The following is a 9,101-nucleotide window of genomic DNA, read 5'->3' as shown; positions in this document are numbered from 1 at the left end:
TTTATCCCAATAATTATAATAACTATATTATTTATTAATTATAATAAATAATTTATCACTTACCCCAATGATATTAGGTTGACATACAGATTGATGTCCTAGAATATTGCTTGTTTGGCCCCTCCCTTAATGCAGGTCTCCGTTATTTGTCTCTTCTCAGGTTTCCATAAAGGAAAGAGATTTCCCCCCATTATTATAGGCTAGCACTGTGTTCTTAATTTGGTTGAAATTTGGGAGAGGAGAGGGACGGAACATGAGTTCTCAAAAACACCCTGGACCTTTAAATACTTAAACATTATTTCTATGTTTCCCTTTGCCTTTATGATATTGTTTATTCTGTTTATTTTATAACTGATGACAGACAGGTGTACATGGATAATTTCTGAATGAGCATTCACAAATGGCTAAATGCTACAGGATCAGAGATGGGAGAACATGGGCCTTGGCATTAGATAGATTTGGGTTTCAATCCAAGCTTTGGCACTTACTGAACTTTAGAGATTTCCCTAGTCTCTCTGAACCTCAGTTTTCCCTTCTGCAAAGTGGAAATAACGATACCTTCCCCGGATGCACAGACTCTGTGTTTTATAAACATAGCTCTATAGAGGAGGCCATAGAGGACGTCATTGAGGGTTGAGAGGAGGCAGCATTTACATTCTCCAGAGCATTTACTGAAGAGAGCTCCTGGCTAGGTCCTGAGTGATGAACAGGTTGCTTTCTCTGACTTCTGCTTTTCACCTCCTTTTTTGTCACTGTGACAAAGCATGGGTCCCTCCTGCCTGTCTTCGCCGTTACCATAGCAATCCAGATTCTATTTAACCAGAGTTTGTGGCAGGACAGATTGGTTTTGTGACTTGTGAAATCTCACTCTCTAAAATAGAGCCCAAGCCGTGACAGCAGTAACTACGTGGAGCTGGACAGGGCTTCCGCCCCCTCTCACAGTAGGTGGAGGGCTGTGGTTAGCCTGCTGTAGTGTCAGGTCCTGGTTATTCGGGTTATCAGGGAGGGCCATTACCTGAACGGATAAGATACAGTGGCTGAGAACTGCCATTAGCTTTTCAGTTTCCCTTCCCTGTGGTTTCTCTTTTCACACTGCCTGCTTTCATGTTAGGCCTCTTTCTACCAGCAAACCCCGGCTCTCAGATCATTCATTCTTGTGAAGTTGACACAGAGGTTGTTTAGTGGGCATTAAACATAGAGTTGCTTCTAATTGATTTTAGAAAAGTTTTTATTTTTTAATTAATTAGTTATTTTTAAAGATTTCTTTTAAGTAATATCTACCCCCAACGTGGGACTTGAACTCACAAACCTGAGATCAAGAGTCGCATGCTCCACCAAATGAGCCAGCCAGGCACAACCTCAGAAAAGTTTTTGTTATGGGAAATTTCAAACATAAGAAAGCAGATAGTATTCATCACCCAACTTCAATAATTATCCACTCATGGCCATTGTGTATCTCCATGCAATTTTACCCTCACCTGTATTTTTGAAGCAAATTCCAGAAATGATATCACTTAGTCCACAAATATTTCAGTAGAACCGCTGAAAGATAAGGATTATTGTTGTTGCAGGTGTGTGTGTGTGTGTGTGTGTGTGTAACATGACTACAATATCATTGAAACTGACCTTGGAGATACTCTTTATCACTCTTGGAGAAGTATGAAGGATAAAATTATTGACTTCTACCTCTTCCCATGAAGGTTTAACTGCAACTAGAATTTCCCTCCTGTAATAAACAACTAGAAATTCAAACAGCAAGAACAACTGTTTTCAGATAGTGGACAGCAGGTAGCATAGGGCCATGAAACCCAAGAGAAGGGAAATAAATAAGGCAAGCCCTACGGTTGTCTCAGCTGACTGTCTGAAGCCATTTCCAGGGCATAGAGGAGAACTGAAACAGAGCCTAGTAACCTCACTGAACTGAGAGGCAGAGATGAGAAGAGGAGACTAGTAAGAATATTCAGGGCAGATTATTAGTGGGGAAGGATGGAATAGAGAGACTGAGAATGTGCTGGATATCTGCAGAGCAGTCTGCTCGGATCTTTGGCTAACTACTGATCTGTGTACACATGGGGCAAAATTCGACCAGGCCAGGAAAGAACCACCTGAAAGCAGTAGGTTGAATAATTCCCAGCAGTAGGACTGGGAATTGTTTGCACTACCAGTCAGAGTGGAAAGACCTTGTAATAGTTGCAGACTTTACCTTGGACTTGGGGGAAACAAGCTGTTAATGGGATAAAGTATATAGAAAACATAGGTAGATGGATATTGTCTAGTATAGACTCCCTGATACAGAGCCCATGCTGTGATAACCAGAAAGCAGGAACAGTCTCTTATTACATCACATGATAATTCTGAGTGGTATAAAGATAGGCAATGCTATCCATTTTTTATTTCTTAAAAATTTTTAATAGTTCTTGGGTTATCTGTAAACTTGTCATGTGTTCCAATTATTACATAGAGGATAGAAAACATGTATTTTTCTTTACATATAATCATATATATATGTATACACATAATTTTTTATATATGTATATGTACGTATTTATATATAATGTATCTTATCTTAAAATAAATGTATCTTACATTTATTTTAGTTGTAATGAAATAGCAATTTTTACTATTATCTAACCATGATGAGAAAGCTTAATACAAAGTCCTTACAATGCAAGTTAATATTTTTTTTAGCATCTCTTATCTCAAGCATCTCTTTAGCATTTCTTATCTCGAAACGTATTGATTTTCACCAACTTCATAGGGAAGATCAATCCGATTAATTACTTTACACTGTATTATTTTCCAGCTTCTCTATCCTATGGGATCAGTAGGGTTCTACGTTGCTAACATCCACCTATCTACTATATACCACTTCCAGCTCCTTGGTAATGTCTGCTTTGAAGATATTCCAGTTCAAAATCATTATTGCCTATGATATACAACCTTGATTAATCATTTATACATTTACATATATGATAAAGCAGACCAACAACCATTTTCCAATAAAAATATTTAAAGAAATCCTGTAACTGGGGCGCCTGGGTGGCGCAGTCGGTTAAGCGGCCGACTTCAGCCAGGTCACGATCTCACGGTCCGTGAGTTCAAGCCCCGCGTCGGGCTCTGTGGGTTCTGTGCTGACAGCTTGGAACCTGGAGCCTGTTTCTGATTCTGTGTCTCCCTCTCTCTCTGCCCCTCCCCCGTTCATGCTCTGTCTCTCTCTGTCCCAAAAATTAAAAAAAAAAAAAAAATCCTGTAACTACCAAACATAGAAGTGCACTCATCTACTGAGGGACAAATTACTTGTGCCTTTGACCAGACTTAGCCTGTGCCAATGGAAGCAATATTATCTTTTTACACAAAAGGTAACATGCAGTGTTACTCTTGTGCATTTTGATCTTGGTCATGTAACAATATTCATCCATCCATTCATTTATCATTTAAATATTATTTACAGGGTTGCTCATATGTACCAGATCCTGTTCTGGATGCTGGGGATGCAGCCCACCTTCTGGAGTGGTTCGGCCACCAGGAGTGGTTCAGCCACTGTTCGGCCACCAGGAGTGGTTCTAGGTTCAAACTAGCAATGCGGCTAGTAGTATTCAGTTGAACTAAGTCTAGCACTAAGTTTTACTCTGTAGATTGAAACAGGTCAGGTAAAACAGCATGTGAAACATATTTGATCTTATCAGTGATCCAGCAGCTACTTGTGGGTCGTACAGAGTTTCCATGAACGAGGTCAAGCTATGGGTGCTTCATTCTGAAACAGAGAGTGTACTGCCCTAGTCCCCACCTGTCTATATGATTCCAGTCGCGTAGGCCCGTGGCTTGCCTGAATGCCCATACACTGCTCTCCCAGTAAACAGGACAGATAACCAACTCATGGTATCCACATTTACACAAGGAAGTGGTGCCGTGAGAAGGCAGATGGGGATCACCTCCCCAAGCAGGCCTGCAGCTTACCTTTCACTCATACGCACACTCTAGAGGGAGACAGTCGAACCAAATAAGCAGATCAGGACAGTATTGGTGCTGTTATGACCAATACATAAGAAAGAAATGGAAGATGATGAGAGATACTACTTTGTACCTTAGAGAGGGGAATCCTTGTATATTTGTTATTTCCATACAGGTAAGTATATCCAAGGATCTTTGCTCAGAAGCAGATATTCTGGGTCAAAGATTATGTGATTTCTATAATTTTGACGACCATTGCCAGATTTCCCTCCATAGAGTTTGTTCTGCTTTACAGTCCCACCAGCCATATGCCTATTTTCCTGCACCTTCATCCACAAAGAGTGATGAAGTGAATGGATGAAGTGAATCTGAGCCATCTGATAGGTAAGGAATATCATCTTGTTCCTTTGCACAGTCCTTTATTATGAATGGGTTCACCTGTTTTTTCTAAGTTGAAGAATCATTTGGCCTCATTTTTCTTTTTAAAAAAAATTTTTTTTAACGTTTATTTTTTATTTTTGAGACAGAGAGAGACAAAGCATGAAAGGGGGAGGGTCAGAGAGAGGGAGACACAGAATCTGAAACAGGCTCCAGGCTCTGAGCTGTCAGCACAGAGCCCGACGCGGGGCTCGAACTCACTGACCGCGAGATCATGACCTGGGCCGAAGTCGGCCGCTTAACCGACTGAGCCACCCAGGCACCCCTGGCCTCATTTTTCTATGAACTGTTGGTTCATATTCTTTACCCATTTTCTGTTTTTCTCATATTTTTTATATGTATTCTTAGTACACTAAGGAAATTAGCCTTTTGTCTGTGATTATATAATCATTTTTTTCAGTTTGACATGGCTTTTTGTTTGTGGTATTTTTCTCATACAAAATTTTTATGTTTATGTAATTTAATCTATCAATCTCTTATGTCACCTTCATTCTAGAATTATAAAAATTATTTTTATTTCATGTTTTCTGATAGAATTTTGATATTTTTTTAAAAACAATTTTAATATTTATTTATTTATTTATTTGTTTGAGAGAGATAGAGACAGCAGGGGAGGGGCAGAGAGAGAGGGAGAGAGAGAGAACCCCAAGCAGGCTCTGAGCTGCCAGCGCAGAACCCAACACAGGGCTCGAACTCATGAGACTGAGATCGTGACCTGAGTCGAAACCAAGAGTCAGATGCTCAACTGACTGAGCCACCCAGACACCCCCTCATATTTTCAATATTTACATTTTTGATCCATCTGAAATTTATTTTAATATATGGTGTGAGATGTAGAATCTAAATTTATCTGGTTTTTTTCTCCCATGGGCTACTATCCATTACACCACTCTTTACTGAATAAGAACTTGATAATATTTCAGAGCATATATATCTGCTCTTAATTAGCTACCTAGAATATACACACTTTAGGCCTTTGCCAAAGACTATAACCTCAGACTTTTTGCTGCTCAACTTTTATCTTGCATGCTGGGATGAAAAATGATTTACAGGGAGGATTGGTTAAAGGATATTCATCTGATGGGGAATCTGGGTGACTCAGTTGGTTAAGCGCCCAACTCTTGATTTCGGCTCAGGGCTCAGGACTCAGGTTATGATCCCAGGGTCGTGGTATTGAGTCCCTCGTTGGGTTCTGAGCTGATAGTATGGAGCCTACTTGGGATTTTCTCTCTCTCTCTCTCTCTCTCTCTCTCTCTCTCTCTCTCTCTCTTTCTCCCTCTACCCCTCTCCTGTTTGCTCTTTCTCTCTTGAAAAAAAAAAGGAAAGGATATTCATCTGAGATTATATATATGTATATATGCCTGTGTGTGTGTGTGTGTGTGTGTGTGTGTGTGTGTGTGTTTATTTATCCCAGGTTTTATTTCTGGATTAAGATAGATGATTAGAAAGTTTTATATATGATTCCTATTGTTTTAACACCCATCAGAAGAAAAGCCTTTTTCAAATTGAGTGTTTATTTCCTTACCTCAGATTTGTCAAGAGATTTTAAGAAGTTGCTACACAAAATCCAAGATTACATTTATCATAGGGATGTTTTATTTATTTATTGGCATCTATATAAAAGCTTCTTTTTTCTTTTTTTTTAAGAATGAAAGATCAGGAAGCTTTGTTTCATCTGTGGAAATGGTAGCTGTTTTTTGGGGTTGATGTGAATTTAATTGATTTCTCATGGCTGCCACACACCACAACCTAGAGGTGGTGGTATGCCAGGTATTGTGAGGAGCTTGCAGGTTCTAGAATGAAACAGACCTAGGACCAAATCCCAGCCCACTGTCCTCATGAACTGAGCTGACTTGGGCAAGTCATTTCACTTTTCTGTGCTTGCTGCCTCATCTGTGAGACAGGCATGATAATAAGAGCTGCCTCGTTACATTGGGAGGATTAAATGAGTTTAAAATTAAGGATTTGGTATAGTGCCAAGACATAGTAAGCATTCAATAAATGTAAGGTCTTATTATTGTGGATTCATGTTGATCAAGGTGTTAAGAAGAATGCCATCTAAAAAACAATCGACAGCATTTGGAAGATTAACACAATCCTTAGATGCACTGACATCTGTGCCTGTCATAAAGAGGTGAATCATTTCTCTTTTGTTATTGTTCTTAATATCCTAGAAACCAGGGGCTTGAAAATATCCTAGAAGATCTGGGCTTGAAAAAGATCCAACTACCCAAAACAAACCAAATCTGAGTGAATCCCATTTATTTCATAGAATTGTAGAATCTAAGTGTTGGAATTTAGGTGTTGTCGGATCCAGCTTCCCTTCCCAGAGTCACTTGGTAAATATTTAAATAAACCCAAATTTAATCTTTTTTTTTCTCTATAAGTGAGACTAAATTATTATTATTTTTTTTTTAATTTTTTTTTCAACGTTTTTTATTTATTTTTGGGACAGAGAGAGACAGAACATGAACAGGGGAGGGGCAGAGAGAGAGGGAGACACAGAATCGGAAACAGGCTCCAGGCTCCGAGCCATCAGCCCAGAGCCTGACGCGGGGCTCGAACTCACGGACCGCGAGATCGTGACCTGGCTGAAGTCGGACGCTTAACCGACTGCGCCACCCAGGCGCCCCAAGACTAAATTATTTTTAAAGAAATGGAAAGTCTGAATAGGATGAAATATATGCATCTTATTTCTAAATTTTAAAGTGTCAAAAAAATTTTCAGAACCAAGTGATGATCAGATATTTCACTTGGTTTAAATTCCACTGTGAGGAGTTTCCTCCACCTTTTACAGAAGGTCGGCCGATAGAGGGCCTATAACGTCACTACGCTGCTGGAGCTCCACCCAGCTCGGGACCGACTGCCTCCCTGCTGGAGCTCCACCCAGCTCGGACCGACTGCCTCCCGCACAGTCAGGCGGTCCTCAGCCACGACTGTCGCTGCTACGGAGAAGACGTTGTGCTGACCTAGAAATAACAGCTCGGAGCTGTTGATGTCAGTAACTTTTAAAATAGCTTATTTAAAAATCTCTTCAGTGACCTCAGCTACACTTAATGCCACTTAGCTCATCTGGAAGTGGTTAGGAAATGTAAGAAGGATGGGTGACAACTGGAACTCCAAGCAGCTGTATCTTCAGAGGCCCATTTTAGGAAAGAACTTGTTTGAACAAGATGAAGATTGAAGATACCCTTGGTATCCAGTGACCGTGATGCAGATATAGAAACTGTGTGTCCAGGGCCCAGCAAATCTAGGGGGAAACCCAGATCTCATCGTCAGTTGCACATGGTATTTTTCAGCTGTGCATATACCTTCTGTGATGGGAGTTCTGGCCCCCTTCCCTGGTCCCCTGCGTATTTTGAAGATTCTGCAGGAGATGACTCACCTGGACTCACAGATATGGCCTTGTCAGTTACTGTAGGTTTTCCCTGTTGGCCTTCCTTAGATTCTCTTCGACAACCCCGGGGGGCCATTGCACTGAGGGTGGGGGGTGGGGTGGGCATGTCTGGTGCTGTCTGTTGCATCCAGGCTGCGAATGCCTGACATCAAGGATTCTGCTGTCTGCTCTGGGAGCACATCCTCTGTTGCTGAGTCCAGCTGAGGGTGTTGCTGCCAGGAGAAGTGCTGATGGGCCAGAACCCCTGAAAAGCTGAGCTGAATCTTCTGGAGCCTTGGGCGTGCTACACCAAAACTGTGGGCACCTTGGCATTCGTTAATGCCATTCATCTGTTAACTGGACACCAAAGCCATACCATACTCTGTACCTATAACTATTGAAATATTTGTGGGCCATTTTGAAACAAGTATGTGTGAAAAATTTGACAGTTTATCCCTCAGCACCTAGATCATCACAGGACTCAACCCATTTTCAGCCCAATAAAAAAGTTCCATGTTCACTATATAAAAACTAGCACATACAATCTCCAACTAGTTTGTCCTGCTTTTTTCCACTTATTCCTATTGAAAGCCATTTATTTTATTCTACACATGCTTCATAAGTCAACCAAGCTTTTATTCTTGCATATTTATTTATTTTTTTACAGTACTTTATTTTTTTTATTTTATTTATTTATTTATTTATTTATTTATTTTTTTAATTTTTTTTAACGTTTATTTATTTTTGAGACAGAGAGAGACACAGCATGAACGGGGGAGGGGCCGAGAGAGAGGGAGACACAGAATCGGAAGCTGGCTCCAGGCTCTGAGCCATCAGCCCAGAGCCCGACGCGGGGCTCGAACTCGCGGACCGCAAGATCGTGACCTGAGCTGACGTCGGACGCTTAACCGACTGAGCCACCCAGGCGCCCCAATTTATTTATTTTTTAATATATGAAATTTACTGTCAAATTGGTTTCCATACAACACCCAGTGCTCATACCAAAAGGTGCCCTCCTCAATACCCATCACCCACCCTGCCCTCCCTCCCACCCCCCATCAACCCTCAGTTTGTTCTCAGTTTTTAACAGTCTCTTATGCTTTGGCTCTCTCCCACTCTAACCTCTTTTTTTTTTTTTTTTTTTCCCCTTCCCCTCCCCCATGGGTTTCTGTTACGTTTCTCAGGATCCACATAAGAGTGAAACCATATGGTATCTGTCTTTCTCTGTATGGCTTATTTCACTTAGCATCACACTCTCCAGTTCCATCCACGTTGCTACAAAAGGCCATATTTCATTTTTTCTCATTGCCACGTAGTATTCCATTGTGTATATAAA

Source organism: Neofelis nebulosa, chromosome 9 (assembly GCF_028018385.1).
Source record: "Neofelis nebulosa isolate mNeoNeb1 chromosome 9, mNeoNeb1.pri, whole genome shotgun sequence".
NCBI classification, from domain to species: domain Eukaryota; kingdom Metazoa; phylum Chordata; class Mammalia; order Carnivora; family Felidae; genus Neofelis; species Neofelis nebulosa.
Note: the sequence above shows the minus strand (reverse complement) of the source record.